This window comes from Oreochromis niloticus, linkage group LG6, assembly GCF_001858045.2.
Source record: "Oreochromis niloticus isolate F11D_XX linkage group LG6, O_niloticus_UMD_NMBU, whole genome shotgun sequence".
NCBI classification, from domain to species: domain Eukaryota; kingdom Metazoa; phylum Chordata; class Actinopteri; order Cichliformes; family Cichlidae; genus Oreochromis; species Oreochromis niloticus.
In genome coordinates this window covers 20,932,356-20,950,492 of record NC_031971.2, presented here as the reverse complement: position 1 = coordinate 20,950,492, position 18,137 = coordinate 20,932,356, and the positions used below count along the sequence as shown (strand labels likewise).

Below are 18,137 nucleotides of genomic sequence, written 5' to 3'. Positions count from 1 at the left end.
TATTGTGTGTGCCCCGCGGCACACGCACTGGCGCACAAAACAGTGTGAAGAGTTTAGATATGGAAGTTAAATGTGGAATTTTGCAGCTGCAGATCACAACATTTTGCCGGATATCAATCAGTTTATCATCGAGATTTTTTTTTTTAGGTAAAACTCTTAATAGTTTGTTTCACTGGATGATTTTTTTTCTTTTCATTGAAATGCACATTCCTTCACTTTCTCCTTGGTAACAGTAGCTTTCTCTGTGGGGAGCTCCTTGCCACCACCCCCACCACCCCCACCACCCTCCCACACTGTTCCCCTACCCCTCCTGTGCTATTCATTCAGTGCTGCTGTACCAAATCAGCCAGGGGTGAGGGCTTTGTGGAGAATGGGAGTGGGCTAAAGGGTTATGAGGGAAGCATGAACCATAGAGAATAATACAAGAATAAAGGCAGGCTTTAAAGTTAAGATAAAGATCCTATGTTTTTTTCTTCAGTCTTTTTTTTTTTTAGCTTCTCTTGTGTTTTTGTTGCTCTGGCTTTGCTGTCTTCATCTGCTTCATCTCTCTCTCTCGCTCTCCTCTCCCTCTCCTTGGCAGTGGACGGAAGGAGTCAGGGTGATAAATAGGTGGTGTCCGATGTGCTTCTCCTCTCCTGTCGTTCTTCCTCTCCTTCTTTTCCACTCCTCCTCCTCTCCGGATTCGGCTCACCGCACTCCCCAGGCTTACAGCGTGTTCATTCCTGTCAGCAAAAAGCGAATCACTGGAACAACCAGATCTTCTGTGCACATGTGCACACACACACACACACACACTTGTCGGCACACACACAGGAATAAATGAAGAGTCACACACAAACATAGACCACAGAAGGCCTGATGAAATAGGCCAATGGTGGTATGCTAATGTGTAAAATGTACTCTGATGCATAGAAAGCCACAGTACTTAGCAGTTCTTGTAGAAATACACTCACAGCCACAGTCTATTAGTGTTCACAATGCACATAGTCTGGATGAATTAGCATCACCAGTGGCCAGCATTGACACTGCAGATAACTATTTAAATCAGGCATTTTCATGCACACGGGACAGAGGTGTTTGGGTTATTTTGAACGAAATTTGGAGAGAAAGAAAGAAATTAGGAAAAGTTGATCCGTAGTTAGAGCCCTGAAGCTAGAGCTCATGGTAGCTTTATTCCTCCTAACACCTACGGGCATTTTTCCTTAAAGGTATACTCTATTTCTACCAGCACCACATATTTAAACCTTGAAGATGGATCAGTCAAGAAGAGGCCCCTTGAATCTGCCACCTGTGCAACTCCTATCAGGACATCTCAGATAAGACCAACATACCATACTCTGTTTTTGAGTTTGGACTAACACAGCTTGCGGTGTCAACGTACCCTCTCAAAACATTCCCACTGTAGTGCACTTCCCCTGACCTCATGTATCAGTGGAGTTTTATTGAAGAACAATTGGTGTAAGCATCCCCTCAATGGTGCCATGCATCACTTGTTGTATAATTGAAGAAGCTGGTTGCCTTTTAATGATCCCCTGGCTGACCCTGGGCCTGTATTTGCATTGTTTTTAGCTTAGCACATGGCTAATAGCTAGCCTAAAGGTAAGCCGGCCTTACTTAGGATCGAACACCAATTTCCTCCACGCCAAGGGCGAGCTCACCACATCATTTGAAACATAAGAGAAAAGGTGCACGCTCACTCACAAACGTAGCTACCCATTCTCTGCACTGCACAACAGACTTCCACAGACATGTGCACAAACACACCGTATTACTGCACCTAGCATGTGGCCTCAGGGTGTGTTAAATAGGAACAGTGAAAGGTGCTATTTATTTAGATGATGAGCGTGAACCTGCTAATAGAAGGGCTATGGGAGGTAGAACTGTGTTTTTTTCTTCCCCTTAACCTAGGTAGACTCCTTTAAAGAGGTCACAGACAGTGAAGTGCAAAGACAGAACATGGCAAAATAAAATTGAGTACAAATAAAACAGGCTAACACAGAGACACGCCACACCCGCTGCCATGCCATTCTTTCCCAACCCTGAACATGTCTTTAAATTGGGTTATAAAAATGTGTATCTATTGGCCTTATATGAGAATCCAATCTTCCACGAGGAGGGGGTGAGCAACAGAGCAAAGTGATAAAAAACAAATAAATCAATTTAGTTGCCAGATTTATTTTCCGATCAGAGGGAGCAGTGAGTGATAAAAACTGTATTACACCCAATGCTAAGCTTCGCTTGCATTTTTTGTTTATGTGAACAGAATCTGTGTGTGTGTGAACTATGTGTGCGAATACATTTGTGCGAGATCGTTGCCTTTGTCGGTGGTGAGAGACATTTTTTTGTGTGCGCGCTTAAGGCAAGTCACCTAGCAGATGTACAATGTCATAACCAATACACTGTAAAAGCCCACTGGGTTCCATTTAACAACAAAGAAATATCTACTATGGTATGTGCACAGATATAAACAATGTTACAGCTCCATCCCTGGCCCACTGCTGCCCTTACGCTGTGTCTATACTTCACTCTCTTTATGGTACTTATTATTGGAAAGTCAACAGGCATAAAAGGATAGGGAAGCCCAGCCAATGTTTTGGAGTGTCGTTTGGCAGGTGTAGTGAGGAGGATATTGGGAGATGGGCAACAAAAAATCGCCTCGATTCACAAAACTACATGGGAAATAATTCACTTGGACTGTATGTCTCTAGGCACTCAGCATTTAGAATGGGCTCTGCCACTTTAATTGAAAGGGAAGGGGGAGACAGGGAAAGAGAGGGAAAAGCTGTTACAAACAAGAGCATGATTTATGAAATCCATCCTTCTGTTCGTCCGAGCGAGCTCATTATGTATGCGCAACAGAGAGAGTGTGAGAAGACGGATGAGTCGTCCCCGTGGCAGAGGAAGAGGAATGGCGGCGCTAAACTCCGCCGGTAATCAACTGGTGAAATTAAACATCAAAAAAACAGGAATGATTGTGTGCGGCAAAGCGATTTGTCTGCAATTAGCGACCAGTCGCATAACTCACGCACAGGCACACATAAACACATTCAGTCTTAATGGAACAAGACATGTCACTGGGTGTGTCTTTGCATGTGTGTGTGTGTGTGCAGAAATACGGCGCAGGGTAACCATAAAAACAGTAAGTTAATAAACTGGAGAGACATTAACAGGATCTGGGGCAATTGGTGAACAGCTACTTCATTTGTCAGCAGCTTTTATTGAACACTTTCTGAAAGGCAGCTGTATTTATGACCTTTTGGCTGTCATTTGTTTACACTAGTTTAGGAGAACTCAGAAAGGGCGTCAAAACATAGCTATATGAAAACAGCTTATATGAAAATGGCAGATATAGTGAAGTTATTTTATGAGGCGTAATATCCGTAATGACAGGGTCAGCGTCACCTTTTCTCACAGCTTAGGAGCTCTCTTTATTCCTTGATTGCTCTCAGCAGCTTTGTGATTAGCTCTTAAGTAGAAACTCTTAGTAACGCTTAGTGCCATTTAGGAGGACTAAGATAAGATGCTTTGTGAATGCCACCATTTTTGTGAAAGTGTTTTATGAATGTATCCTGCATCAGTATTTGCAGAATATCCAAATTACCAACACTCACATATCACCGTAACAGAGCGTGTTACCTAGTTGTAACTAGATTTCCTTTTAAGGGCATTTTGCAAGTTGTGTAATTTTTAGGAAACAGGTTGCCAGCTCTCAGCTTTTTGGTGTGTGGTTTTAGCTTTTTAACTCCAGTGTCCTGCTCATGGGGTCTCAAGCGTATTCTTTGCAAACCAAAAACAGACAAAGTTGCTGGAGGTGCATGCATAGGCCCTGTCTGTAATAATATAGCCTAACGTGTTTGTGTTGTTTTAATAACTGAGACTTTAAAAGGGTTATCCACAGGATCCATGTGTGAGTCAGAAAATCAGGATACTTGCACAAATTAAAGCATGCTACACAGCAGCAATAATTTCCTTAATTACTCTAAAATCTTCATTATTCTCAAAACAAAGACATGATTGGTCAGAACCCTACACTAAATCAAAATCTGTGCTTTTCAACACCTCAGAGCTGGCACGTTCTAAGTTGTTTTTTTTTAATTCTTTTACACAGTGTCCATTTCTAACATTGAGTCTTAAACTCCATTAAAGTAGTTTTTGTACTGCTGCTAAAAACCTGATCATTTCTCAATTTTCAGCCTTTATTCTAAGTATAATTTGCAGTAGAGATTGTGTCACATTAGTACAAAAAGTTACAGACTTTCACCTTCAATTCACAAATATCATTGCATTAACTGTGTTTAGGAACAGCCATTTTTATACCCCATTTTTAGGGGCTCAAAAATTAATTGGACAATTGACTGACAGGCAGGTTTATGACCAGGTGAGCCCTGTTCACTTGTTATTTCATTACAAGTGAAGCAATCTGAAGTTGATTTTGTATTTGCTGAATTTGTATTTTATAGCTTTTATAGCTTATATATAGCTTATTTTCTTTTATAGCTTATAGGGAGGTCATCCTTAGGATGAAAAATAATCTTCCTTCCTCTTAATATCCAGTCGTGATACTTACACAGTACTTGTGGATGGTTTATATTTTCCATGTGTCTTCTGTATGATCCTTTTTCTGTCATTTGAGTTTGATATTATAAGTCTAGAAGTCTGATTATTCTCTAATACTCTGTTTGGTTTCTTTATAGTTTATTCTCTATTGTATGTGTTGAGTCTTTGGTTCTTTGGTTAGTTTTAGTTGCTGACGACTTTGTAGAGTTTGTTTTTAATTAGTTCCTACTCTTTTTTTTCTTTTGTTTCTCCATCCATCTCATCTTCATTTATCTTTGTCTCCCAGTGTTTCTTCATTCTTCATGTGTGGCGACTCTTATGTTCATGTTCAGTATATTTCCTATAGGTTATTTCTTTCTTGTTAAGTTTCTGTTTTGATTTCTCTGCTTCCTTTAGTTACTTCCTGTTTTTACTTTGAAGACTGTGCTCTTCTGTCATATCATGCATAGTTTTACTTCATGCCTCTGTCCTCTCTGTTTCTCAGCTGTTCTTGTTACTGACCTGTTTTCTGTTAGCCCAAATGCATCTGTGTATAAATGGCACTAGTCTTCCTCTTGTTTCTTGTAGTACTCTATTGTGTTTTCTCTGACTGTGTAATCGGTGTGTTTCTTCCTAGCACAGCCAGTGCTTCTGGATTTCCTTATTCTCCTTTTTCTGAACTCTCTGCATTTGGGTCGAACATCAGCTAACTCCTGAACATGACCATACAAAGAGTTTACAATGAAGAACAGGGAAGCCAGATTAGGCTTTGTCTACCTAACTACCTAAAAATGTTTGGACAGTTCTAAAACAAAATCTTGACAGATGAAATAAAGATTAAGAGAAAAGTTTGGAGAAGGAGAGAAACAATCAGGATTCAAAGTATTAACACATTTTCTGTCAAACATGGTGGAGACAGTGTTATGACATGGGCGTGTATGGCTTCCAGTGGAACTGGGCCATTGGTTTTTATTGATGATTTGACTGCTGATAGAAGTAGCAGTGTGAACTCTGAAGTTTACAGATCTGCACTCTGTGCTCTCTGCTGCAAAACTGATCAGACAGAGCTTCACAGTGCAAATGGATAAAGACCCAAAGCAAACTGCAAAAGCAACCCAAGAGTTCCTTAAAGCAAAGATGTGATATTCTTCAATAGACAAGTCAGTCACCTGATCTCAGCCCAACAGATCATGCTTTTCAGGTATTAAATACAAAACTGAAGGCAGAGAGACCCACAAAGAAGCAGCAAGTAAACATGGCTGCAGTAAAGGGCCTGGCAGAGCAGAGCGCCACATTTTTCTAGTACCATAACTTGCTGTAGTTACAAATATTAGCATCACGCATCTAATAATTGCAAAATCTGAAAAAATAATTAAAAACAATCACTTAATAATAACAGGATATGCAATTATAGATAATTGTGTTGTGGGACATCACCAAAGTGATTTTTTTTTCTCCATTCAAAACACTCCCTAGCAGCGTATAGGTATTTTGTAATCACTGTAAACAATTTGCAGTGTGAGTATTTAAGAGAAGCAATTTTCACGCATGCACTGCACCCTGAACATTTCTCATCATTATCTGGCCGAGCTGAATGCAAAAGTCTGAATCTGGTATAACGCAGACTATAATATGCTAGCTCCTTTGCACAGACTTCACGTGAGAATACAGCAGCTAAATGTCTGGAGAACTCACAGTGACCAAGTGGGCATCAGTTGTCTTGTGCCTGCTGCATGTTCTACGCGGGTGCAGCCCAAAGTGTTTCCAGTAGAGAAAATCAGATCCGTGTGATGTGTCTAATGAATTTGCTGCCATGTAATTTGGACTCACTTTCATATTTTCTTCCTCCCCTCTTAATCATTGATTTTGCCTCCCCACTAAGCTTCAACAAACTCCTCCTTTTGTCTTTCAGAGCTACTCCTGAGGTTAGTACTAACACATACTTAATAGTAATATTAGGGAACCAGCCAGTCAAAAGCTTCCCGGCCCTTTTCTATGCATAATACCACTTGATTTGCTGTGCTTAAATAGTTCCTGGTTTTTATATGAATCAGGTTATGTCTGGTATACAAAATGAAAACTCCCAACAAGCAGCTTTGGACAATTTGAGAATTATATATACCCTACAATGCAAATTTTATGAACATTTACGTACACTGAGCAAGCCTGCACATTGCAGTAGTTGCACGAGAAGGTCAGCATGTCCTGTTATTTGTTATTCACATTGAATTAACCACTGCTAGTCGAGGCTGATATCTCTGGTTTGCTTTGGAAAAGGGTTGCGATAGGAGCTGATGAAGTCCTGCAGTCAAGCAGCAAATGTGGGTGTCTGCATCATTTCCAAAGCCTTAAAAGTTAAAAGGAGTCCACAGAGTAACCAAAAGTCTCCATTTTAGGGACCCTAAAGCACTACAGCTATATGGATTTCAAAAGTTTTGCATCTTACACAAACATATTAGTGTAGAGTCGAACAAAACCATCACATTCCTCTGTCCCCTGAACAGAAAATCACTTCTGTTCAACCCACAGGGGTGCTGTGAAGGGAGGGTGGAGGGGGGGCTTCGAGCATCTGATGATTTGTGTGAATTGCTCTCGCAATATGTTGGCTCTTCACCTCATGCCAAGAAGCAGGTGAAATAGAGTTGACCCTGATGCTGTTTTGCTGCAACATGCAAAGGAAATGGAATCTCACAGGGTTCATCAAGATCACACAAACCATAGGGCCCAACCCAAAACCAGATCTACCAAAGTCTCTTTTTTGGACAATACCCGAACCTCTCAATCTCTATTTACCCCTGCTGTCTTCAATCTATCTTTTCCTCCCTACCTCTGACCTTTTCACTTTTGAGTTCCTTCATACCAATCTGCTCTTTCATCATGTCGTCTATTCTTTCTCAATCCCGCCATACTACTGACCTTTCAGTTTCATTCTTCCTACATTTCTCTGCCTCTCCTTTCCTCCTGGTCTAGGCTGTAATTCAGCTTGTTTCAGGGCCAGTTAGGCAGCCAGTGGAGTTAATCTGTCTTTTCAGGTCATAAATCACTGCTTGGCGTCTCTCTCTCTCTCTCTTCCTCTTCCTCTATCTCTCTCTCTCTTTCTTCTCTCTCTCCCTTTTCCTTGCTCTTACCTGCTGCTCAGACATAGAGTATACTTTGAGGTTATTGTGCCTGACAGTCAATGCTGGTGTTCTTTGTATGCATGCTTGTGTGTGGTTATCACTTCTTTAACGTCCAACAGATAGAGAGTGAAACTGCATACTCTGGAAGTGCCACAGCCAATAAGAAAAGACTGTTAAAATGTCAAGACCAATCAGAAGTGATGCTTCTCTCTGCGGTGCAGTTTGCAACTGTGTGTGTGTGTGTGTGTGTGTGTGTGTACGTCAGCCTTTTTGCAAACACAACAAGAGCATGCTCTGGTAACAGATGGAATCTACTGGCTGAAATTTCAATCAAAAGCTGTGCAAAAAGAAAAACATTTTGAGGTTAAAGACATGCTCTGTGCACGTGCGTGCCCATGTGCGCATTTCTCTGTGTGCACGCCTGCATGTGCTCGCTGACATGTGTACAACCGAGCAGGTGCATGGGAAACTGTTGGCCTCTACAACAGACAAAACCACATCAGGAACTAGAGTGGCGGAATTGATGGGGGAAGAAACGCAGAAGAAAGAAGGGGTAAGGAGAGAAAACAGATTAGCGTAGCAGGAGGGAGGAGAGAGAAAGAAGGGGAACGCAGGAGGAGAGTAAAGTTGAATAGCAGGAGGGCGGGAGTTGGAGAGCGGGTGAATGAATGTGTTGTGAATCTATTGTGCCCGGACCCTGAATGGAGTGTTAGTAAGCTAAGTAGTAACTGGTGATTTACTGCTCCAAGGCCATATCAGCTGAAGTGGCCAAACAATGCCCTTTCGCAAGCAACATTTACCAACTAGAAGAACCGTGTAGGACTCTGATCAGGATCAGAAGTGGAGCAAAGTGTTTGGGATGAGGCTTCGCCAGAGAGGGTGAATGCTGGGGCAAATGCTACCCAGACGGATGACTGAAAACTGAAAAATCAGGGAGATTTTAGTGACTTTTCCAGTGCATTGTTTAAGTTCTGAATTCCATAAGAGAACTGATGGAGGATGAAGAGGTGGTTATCATCATATCAGCAGTGTTCACGTGTATCACACATTTAGAGTTTAGCCCTGACAGTGGGGATTGTATTTTGCTAATTATATTTTCAACATTTCAACACAAACACATTTCTCTCTCTCTCTCTCTCTCTCTCTCTCTCAGCTTCTCACTTTCTCTGTCACCTTTTCCATCACACTCAGTAAAAAAAAAATTGAAATGCCAGTCATTACGAGCAAAACCTCCCAGCTTGGGGACCCTGAATTTAGACCTATCCATGACATTAGAAAAACAAGCCCTGTGACGAATGAGAGAAAATAGACGAGTAGCAGTGTGTGTTCATGTTGGTGAGTGTGTGTGTGTGTGTGTGTCCTTAGCTACATGTCTGCCATTCTTATTTGTTGAGAAAGGGAGATTCAGTTGACCACTCTGACTCTGTTGCACTGCAGAATTGCGATAAGGACCACACACACACACACACACACACACACACACACACACACACACACACACACACAAACACTCACTCACACAATCATTCATCTAATCTCTAACTCCATTCCTTACTGCACTGCATTGTTGCTCTGCATATATAGTAGACTGCAACCAAGATAATCTGCATCAGAGTTTCTGCAGGAGTGTCACAGGAAAGGGACACTCAGAGAAACATGATCTCTTTCCACACAGAAAAGCACACACAAGTGCTGCATGAGCAACAGTTGGCTCTAACTTGCCTCCAGAAACCCCACAAGACCTCCTTTCAGAGACCCCAGAGACCTCAGCCTCCATCCTAATACTCCTCCATCCCTTTCCAATTCATCCTCTCCTCAGTTCTGTCCCTCCCCCTCCTCTGCCCTTCCCGCCCCAGCGAGTTCTCAGTTCTGACAGAACAGTTAATCATACACTCTCTGCAGGGTCTCATCCTAGGTGCGTGCATGAGGCGAGGGTGTGTGGGTGCGTGCGCACGTGTGTGTCTGTGTGTGTGTGTCCAGATGTACACCTTCATTTTCAGCAAAGCAGAAGATCCATCTTTCTCACAGCTATTTTTCTCGTTTTATTTCGCTTAAAGAATCCTTATCTCCATGCGTTCATGAACAAGCACATGCAACTCAAACAAAGTTTTTCTTTTCAAATACCGGACGTTACAGCGGAAAAGAAAAGCTCGCCGTTTGGTGAGAATTTCTCTCTGGCTTCCTAGCTGATTGGTTTCATAATTAATCATTCATTTTCGTTTCATTCACTGCTACGGGAGGTTGTTGATTAGATCAAAGAAAGAGGCTGCTGAGCTCGATTCCTTCCACACACTTTTTCAGAATTTCTGCGAAATTCCACTCAGAGTGAAACATGAAAGCAGCGCATGAGTAATGTTAAATAAATAAATCAATTAATATATAAATAAGGCCTGCATATATTCTTGATCAGGCTGTTATAATGGCAGAAAGAGTCGGCCGCATGTGTTTGCTGTGAAGTGATTTCGGCGTGTGGTGGAGTGCGCCTTTAATCGGAAGCAAAATGATGTGAAATCTTGACTGTGGAGGAGGGTGGAGGATGTGGAGAAGTCCTACTGTCTCGAAAAAAAGAGAAAAAAAACCTGTTTAAAACGGAAACCTGTTACTTACACTACACGTTGCCACCTTTGCGCGTAGTGAGCGATCTCCAGCAATGCAGACCAAGTTGTTATAGGAGGGAGTTGTGAGGAAGCCTGTGTTTTATTTGAACCAGCTCTTGCAAGACTTGGAAAATATCTCAGCTAGTGAAGTGTGAACCTACTGGGCTTATGCTCCACTTTGATGCGTGAAACTACAAATGTGCTGCAAAATGTGTCTCTTTCAGTATGCTGGTTCGATTTTAAGTGGACTTTTATTGGCGCTGTCAGCCAGGAGAGGAGCAACCTGTCGACTATCTGATCAACTCAGTAACAGACCAGAGAATTTCCATTAATGTGTGAACTTTAAAACTGTTTTTGATGCTGCAGCACAAATAAATATCTTCACAGCGTATGATTTTAAAAGCTTTATGGCTTTTGGTTTTTAGAAGAGTTGAAGAGATCTACGGGATTTTTAAAAAAATGAATACATTAATTTCAGACAGGCGTGTGCGCCTTTGAAACAAACAGAAAGGGTGGAAAAAACATTCATCAAAGTGCAGAGAGGATGAGCCAAAACAAATATCAAATATCGCCCAAGACCATGTGATTCGCTTGAGATTGTCTCTGGAATGGAAATCTTCCAGTTGCAGCTCTCTGACACACACCTTATGTTTTGGGTATTTTCAGTTAAATTTTTATCAATAAATGAAGTTAACTTTAATGTGTTTTATAGATTTCGTTCACCAGGCAAACCTCTTAGAAGCTTTTATCTCTGCCAAGGAGGTTATGTTTTTGGTAGCGTTCGTGTCATTCTGTGTGGAAACATGAAAACTCGAAATGTTTTGAATGAGTTCTAATAAAACTTTGTAGGTGTGCTGAGTGGGGCCATGTTAACAATCCACTGAAATCTGGCTTACATCCACCAAGGTCTTCAAGGTCTACTCAATGATTGATTGGTTAAAAAGTGACAAAAAGACTTATAACTTAGAAACTATGATTCTTGCTAGTTTGCTGTTTCATTAACATTAACAAAATGCACCCTAAAAAGATATTAAATTTTATGTCACATCTGATCTCTGAACTCTCCCTCAAGGTCAACAGATTGATCAGAAGGTCAAAGTGAAAATAACTCTATGCAATGCTATTTAATACAGTGTTTCTTACTGCTATTGTTTGTACTGACAACATATAGGCATACAGGAAATATAGATTAATGGGGAGAGATTAAGTAAGAGATTATGACTTTTTTTATATGTTACAGCAACAGGTTATAACCTTTTAAATGAATAACAACTGAATATTTGTATTTTTTGGTAATAAATAAATAAATTTGTGATCAAAAACTTGTAATTATTACCAACTATTAAAACAAATGTACTAAACACTGAAATGAATACTGTACTTGTTTTAAATCCACATAAAAAATAACAATAAAAAATCATAGTACTCAAAAATATGTCAAATGGATTTCAACAGGGCAAATAACAAAATGCTGCACTTGTTTGCATGTATGTTTACTGCACTACAAACTTCTTAAAGTTCATTTACAGAGAACAATGAAAATATATATATAGAAAATACAATAGTACTTCTTACTGCCATTATTTGTATTGACAACCTATAGGCATATAGGGAATGATATATGGGGATCTAAATCTCAGACTTCTTCTTTAATGTCATGTAAATTCATTACAAATTTTCCTTAAATCAAATTTTCATGATTTTTTTTTTTATCTTTAAAACTATATTTCAACTGTCTTTTTTTTGTATTGGTAATATTTAGCAAATACTGGCATATGGGGATTGTAAATATCACATTATATTTTATTTAGAAATATGATGTCACATTTGACCTCTGACCTCACTTTTACATTTCACATCTGCCTTTCTTCAAGTTGACCCCAAAATGTGTTATATCTTTAAATAAAGTAATGTCAGGAGAAAGAGAATGAGCTTCCAAGTTAATTAAAAATATATATCAGTATAATATTATATAATAAACTCAAATTATTCATGTCCGGTTATCTACAAAACAGTGCCTATTGTGCATTACCTTCACCTACATAATGTTTGTGTAATCAAAGTGAACACACGTCACCTTTTTCTGATTTGTCTGCACTACAAACTTCTTAAAGTACTTTAAAAAAGAACAAAGAAAACAAAATGGATATATACAATTTAATTCTACAGTAAATACTGCCCAGGAGTTAGCTGACTTAGCAGAGGTTTGTGCTCCCTGAGTGCTTCTAGTTTGGTTATTGCATTGTTGATACTTGGATGCATATGTGCAGATTTTATTTACTAACACATTCACTCATTTTAACTTTTTTCTTACGAGAAATGTAAGGACTTAAACCTTGTGATCAACTCCAGCATCAGTGAAGGCAGGAGGAAACAAACATGATTGTTAGGACCAGTGCAGTCAAGATGACTTTGTTCTGTAAAGCGTATCCACGGGGAGAAGTATGAATTGCTTTGGAAGAGCATTTGAATTAACATTTGCTAAAGTAGTCAACCAAAACACTGAACTTCTCCCGACCACCTCCTGCTCACATTCTCATGTTACATGTCCTCAACTGGAGTCTGCAGGGCAAACCATCTTTCTTCTCCTTTGTGCTGATATAATATGCTTAGGGACACACATCCTCTGCCTTGCACACACACACACACACACACACACACGTCAAACATGCACACACCCAAAGTGCACATGAAAGTGTGGGCGTGAGCGAATATTAAAGTCAGCAATTTTGAGGTGCGAAAATTGCTCTTGCTCTCCGGGATATTTTTAATTTCCTATTAAACATCATTACGCTTGCATGATTATGCATGAAAGCCACACCTATGCACGTGCTCACACACTCACGCTCCCGACGCACACGCACCCCCTGACAAACTCACCAAGTTCACATTGCGTGACTGACCATGTGATTCTCATCCTTGTCCTTCATTTCATTAGACAGGGGGCTGAGGGAGCTATTCTGGGAGAGAATGGTAACTCTTTGTTGGTTGCTCAGCTGAAGAGATGTCTCCAATAGCAACTGAGACCTATGGCCTGCCCCCCGTGGCGTCCAGCGCTCATATTTGTGGCTGTGAGTGTCCACGTCTGCATGGATTCATCCCTCTGTGTGTGCCGCCTTTAAACTGTGTTCTTGCACGCGTGTTTAAGCGTGTGCGGACGAAAACAGCGGCCAACTCGTCTGTCATGGCAGTGCACAGCAAGGGATGAACACGTTAGTGTCAGCTGAAGATGTGGAAGGCGAGTAGAGGACAGGAGTGATGTGACTGTTATTGATCCTGTCTGGTAATTACAGCACGATTTATTACCAGAGGAAGATGGGGGAGGAAGCAGAGGAGGAGGTATCATATTTAGTTTGGGGTTGTAAGTCAGGTTTTTGGCGAGCGTGAACAAGGTCAGAGAGACAGAGACGGATCACTTTACCCTTCCTTCCCTTGAGCGCTGTGTGATCTGATCGCTGTTGTGCTTTCTGACATCCTCCCCCTGTACTTTCTCTATCTCTCTGTGCTCATTCCTAATTTTCTGTTGTTTAAATTCTCATACGACCACATGATATGCGGCTACAACGCCGCCAGACTGGTGTTTGTTTTTCTTAAACGCTTGCGCACACGTCTAGCCTTACCGCTACTCTGTGGCTTTTTGTCTGTCAGAAACATCACTTCTAATCAGCGCTGAGATGAAGTGTTGATATGATATGAAATGAAGGTGCGCTCCGTCACTCTAACAAGCAACAAGCCTGCCAGTGTTTGTGGCTTGTAAAAGTGTGGGAGTGTTGGGTTGTTTACAGAGATGTGTGGGCGTCAAGCATGATCTTGTGGGTACGTGTGCGCATTTATGTGTGTTTCTGTTTGCGTGGAGGCAATATTGTTCCTGAATTTGTCAAAAAAAGCCCGTGTTCTTATTGGCGAACCACATCCTGTCTGTCAATGAGTCACACGGAGTAAACAAAGTCTTACCAAAACACACTGCTGCGATCCTGCTCACTGTTTGCACTGCTGAGACATGGAGATCTTTTCCACCTGACCACTAAATGTAATCTAACGAGGTTGCATCTCTGTAGTAAAATACTTCCTAATGATAAAAATGATTACAAGCAGAAAAAAAAAGTCTTATAATGGTTGGTGGAAGAGTTTAAAAAATGTAAAAGAAAAGTGTTTTTTCCCCCACAAAATTCCCAAGAACACCCAGAAGGAGCTGGATGTGGAATCTGTTGTGCTTCATTTCTGTTGTATAAAATTTGCTGGAGCTGAGAACTTTAATAGCCTCCATATTTTCTTCCTCACATTATACAGAAATCCAGGGAAGCATGGGAGGTAAACAAGTCTCCATTACTGCAACGACTTCTTGCATTTTAACCTTTGCTTTCTATTATGTATTATGTGGTACTTTCTCAGTTCTCTGTTGCTGCTCCAACTGTATTGGCAAACTTCAGCACTGGGAAAAATAAATAAATAACTGTGAAACACACAAGTCTTTACTTCACAACAAGCTCCCCTATCTGACCCAACACTTAATATAGGTTTACTGGGTGTGCAGAGCACTAGGATTAGCTTCAAGTAACATTTTATCTAACGTTGTGTTGGTGCTGTTTTTATTTCTTGATTTTATTTAAAGATTTTTGTGGTGGTTTTTTGGGTGGGGGTGAGGGGAGCATATTAAGACTAGAGGCAAAGACAATGGCAGCAAGCACTGATCATAAACTAGCTGTGTCACACTGATGCAGATACCTGTGAAATAGCTGTGAATTTATCTAATCATTAATCAGATTAAATGCTACTGAACCTCACCTGAAAAGCTGTTGCTCCACCAAGTAAACGCCTCAGGAGTGACAGCAGCAGAGGGAGATGGCACAGTACTCACGTCGGTAGCCGAATTATTCGAGCCTGTTGTTTATTCTCTGATTTACAATTTTAATTCATCAGGAGTAAAAATCTCATGTGTTTGCTGGAGTTTTTAGAATTCTCTCTCTGCACCGGTGATTTGAACATTTTTCCAGGTGTCTGACATTCAAAACTCATTGTTGGCGTTTTTGGTCTGACACCTTTGCACCCTGTAGTGCTGGGATGTCAAACGAATTTTGCATCGAGGGCCACATGCAGCTCGCTTTGATCTTACGGGGGCCGGACCAGTGAGACTCCAATTTCTGTCACTGTGAATTAGCTCAACTACACATTTAATCCCTGAGATATCTCAATATAAGTAAACAGAAGTGCAATCTCAACAGTACATCTCAGATTTTCTACATAACAAAGAAATGCTACTGAAGTAATGCAAGAAATCTGACTCTTTGGGCTTAAATTGTTAGAAAGTCATGTGTAAAATTACATAAAAAGTTGTTTAATGTAATTATAATTTTTTTTTGCTAATTCACAAAAATATGCTGTTTTATTTATTTATATATATATTTATTTATTGTGGGTACATTGCAAAAAAACCAGACATTTCTACAGTAGACAGTTAAAAAAAAACCTTTTAAGTAATTTAATTAATACTTCATGACTGTAGAATGAATGGCTGTGGGGGGAGGCTTTCTCAGTAGGACAAGCTGTAAAATTTATAAAAAATACAGTTAAAAGTCCAAAATTTAGGTCCTACTTCAAATTTTCCAAAGCCATCCAGTTGGCCGGATTGGAGCCTTTGCTGGGCTCATTGTGACCCCTAGGCCTTATATTTGACACCCCTGCTTCAGTGAATACACAGTAGCTGTGGGCTTATTGAATAACATAGCTTCAGCCCTGTTAATTCCATTTATAATTTTTCTGTAAATTGCTCTACAAAGCATCACTGAGCCCTGCTTTCACTCAGGCTTTTTCTTGTAATGAGAGGGAACGTGTACAGTTGTGCTATATGAGTATGTTATATATGTGGTATGAGGCAGGATAAAATTAGCAATTTATCCGTGTTTGTAAAATTAAAAAGAAAAAAAAACCATGTGATATTATTCATAACAGACTATAGTTGCTGCTGTATGTTGCTATGGTAATCCTGCTACTGGCAGCCTTCCAGTGATAGATTGATCCAGGACTGGTTATTCTATACACTAGACCCAAAGATGGGAGAAGAAAATCTTTCTTTCTCCGTGTGCGTGTGTGCATGCATGTGCTTGTTTACTGTTGTGTACGCGTATCTTTGGCTTATCAATCTGCGAGTGCTGTATTGATTGGCCAAAAGATATTTCCTCTAATGTGCTTGGGGATGATGGGTAAGGGGGGGAGGCAGCTTTCACTTAGCCTCCAAGCTCTTAAGAGAACATCTATCTATCAACATTTCCAGGCAAGGGGAGGGGTCAGGAGCGGGTAGGTAGTTCGATCTTACTCACTTACACACACACACACACACACACACACACACACCACACACACACACACGAAGAAGAAGAAGAAGAAGAAGAAGAAGAAGAAGAAGAAGAAGAAGAAGAAGAAGAAAAAGAAGGCACAGGAATCATTGAAATAACACCAGCATCAAGCAGCCAAGACACCTTAGCAAAGCGAGCATGTTGTTGTTTACACTGTGGGAGGCAAAGAGCTGATACATCTCAGAGAGCTGCTGCTTGGAGCCATAGATCCTGCGCTTTGTGGAAACAGCCAGCAGAAGAGAGTATCGTTAGTAGTGCCCGGGCACAGGTTCCACTGTGTGTTCAGTGCGAGCGTGCAACAATCTGTCCAGTGTTTTGTTGTGTTTTTTAATTAGGACTGTATAGTGTGAACGATGCTCTGTGTAGATGCCTGCTGCTCTGACTCTTGCGACTATGTGATGCATCGTGATGATAACGTCCCCTCGTCCCCCTCCTGCTTTTGCACTTGAGCTCCATTTGCTCTCTTCAGGGCCTCGCACAGGACCAGAGACTCGCAGAGCCACCATTTAGCTCTCAGCAGGGAGAGAGAAAAGAGGGGGAATCAGTCGCTCCTCCTCTCTTATCTCTCACTTAACAAAAGCCTCTGATGAAGACAACAAGCATTCTGCCTCCCGCTCTCCATCTCTCTTGCTCTCTCTCATTTATCTCCATGCTTTCCTCTGTTGAACAGTCAGGGTGCTAGTTGAACATGGCAGCTCTGACACTTTTCACATAGTCCTTTGTTGCGTGTGCGCTCTCACATGCATTTGTGCGAGCGGCTGCATCCTTTTGTGTTCCGCTGCGAGTTGGAGACAGCGTATACTTACGCATGTGTGAGCTTAGCATTCTCAGCACTTATTATTCTTGGGGTTTGTGGCAACGGGCAAGTCTGTAATTACCTTTAGGGTTAGCGCAGTCACGTGTGGGAACGCATACACATTGTGGGCCCACGCTTGCACCCTGCACACAGCTGTCTGGTTTTCATTTCTGGCTTATTGTCTCCAACTAGCACCATAGCAGGGCCGCTTCTTCACTTGTAATGTGGAGGAAATGGGTGAACAGCCTCTCTAATTACACTTCACCCACTGACACTAATTTACATACAAACACAATCACACTCCAATCCAAACCTTCATTATCTCTGGATTCCATTCTGTAGGGCATGATATTTTGGCTGTTATGCGGTATTTCATTCAGGCTCTGTTACTCACCATCACCGCTCAGTTATTATGGCTAAAGTGGGAGCCACGAATTGTGGAACTATCGACTCAGAGTATGACCCAAGAGTGGGGAAAAAATTCTCAAAGTGTGTGAGAACTCACATGTTAACAGTTTGGATGTGTTTTCCACCGCGCTACTATGTGCGCCTTAAAGTTCTTTGCATAAAGTTTCCGGTGAGGCTCTCCTCTCTCTCTAAAGCAGATACATTATCTTTATGCCGTCTGCTCTCTGTCGAACACACACTACTACAACAAGCTCCATTGTGATGTGAATGAGGGGCCCACCAGCTCCACAGAGACTTGTGTGAGCTAGAGTGTGTCGCTACAATTAGG

At 41.1% G+C, this 18,137-nt stretch overlaps 1 long non-coding RNA gene across 1 annotated transcript in view; it reads right to left on the bottom strand.

The window, feature by feature from the left end:
• Nucleotides 1–480: 480 nt before the first annotated feature.
• The window catches only part of LOC112847114 (uncharacterized), a 35,865-nt gene continuing 18,208 nt past the window's right edge, over nt 481–18,137 (bottom strand). The window contains exon 2 of the long non-coding RNA XR_003220457.1: nt 481–722. This is a non-coding gene — a long non-coding RNA (uncharacterized LOC112847114). The remainder of the gene's footprint in view (nt 723–18,137) is intronic.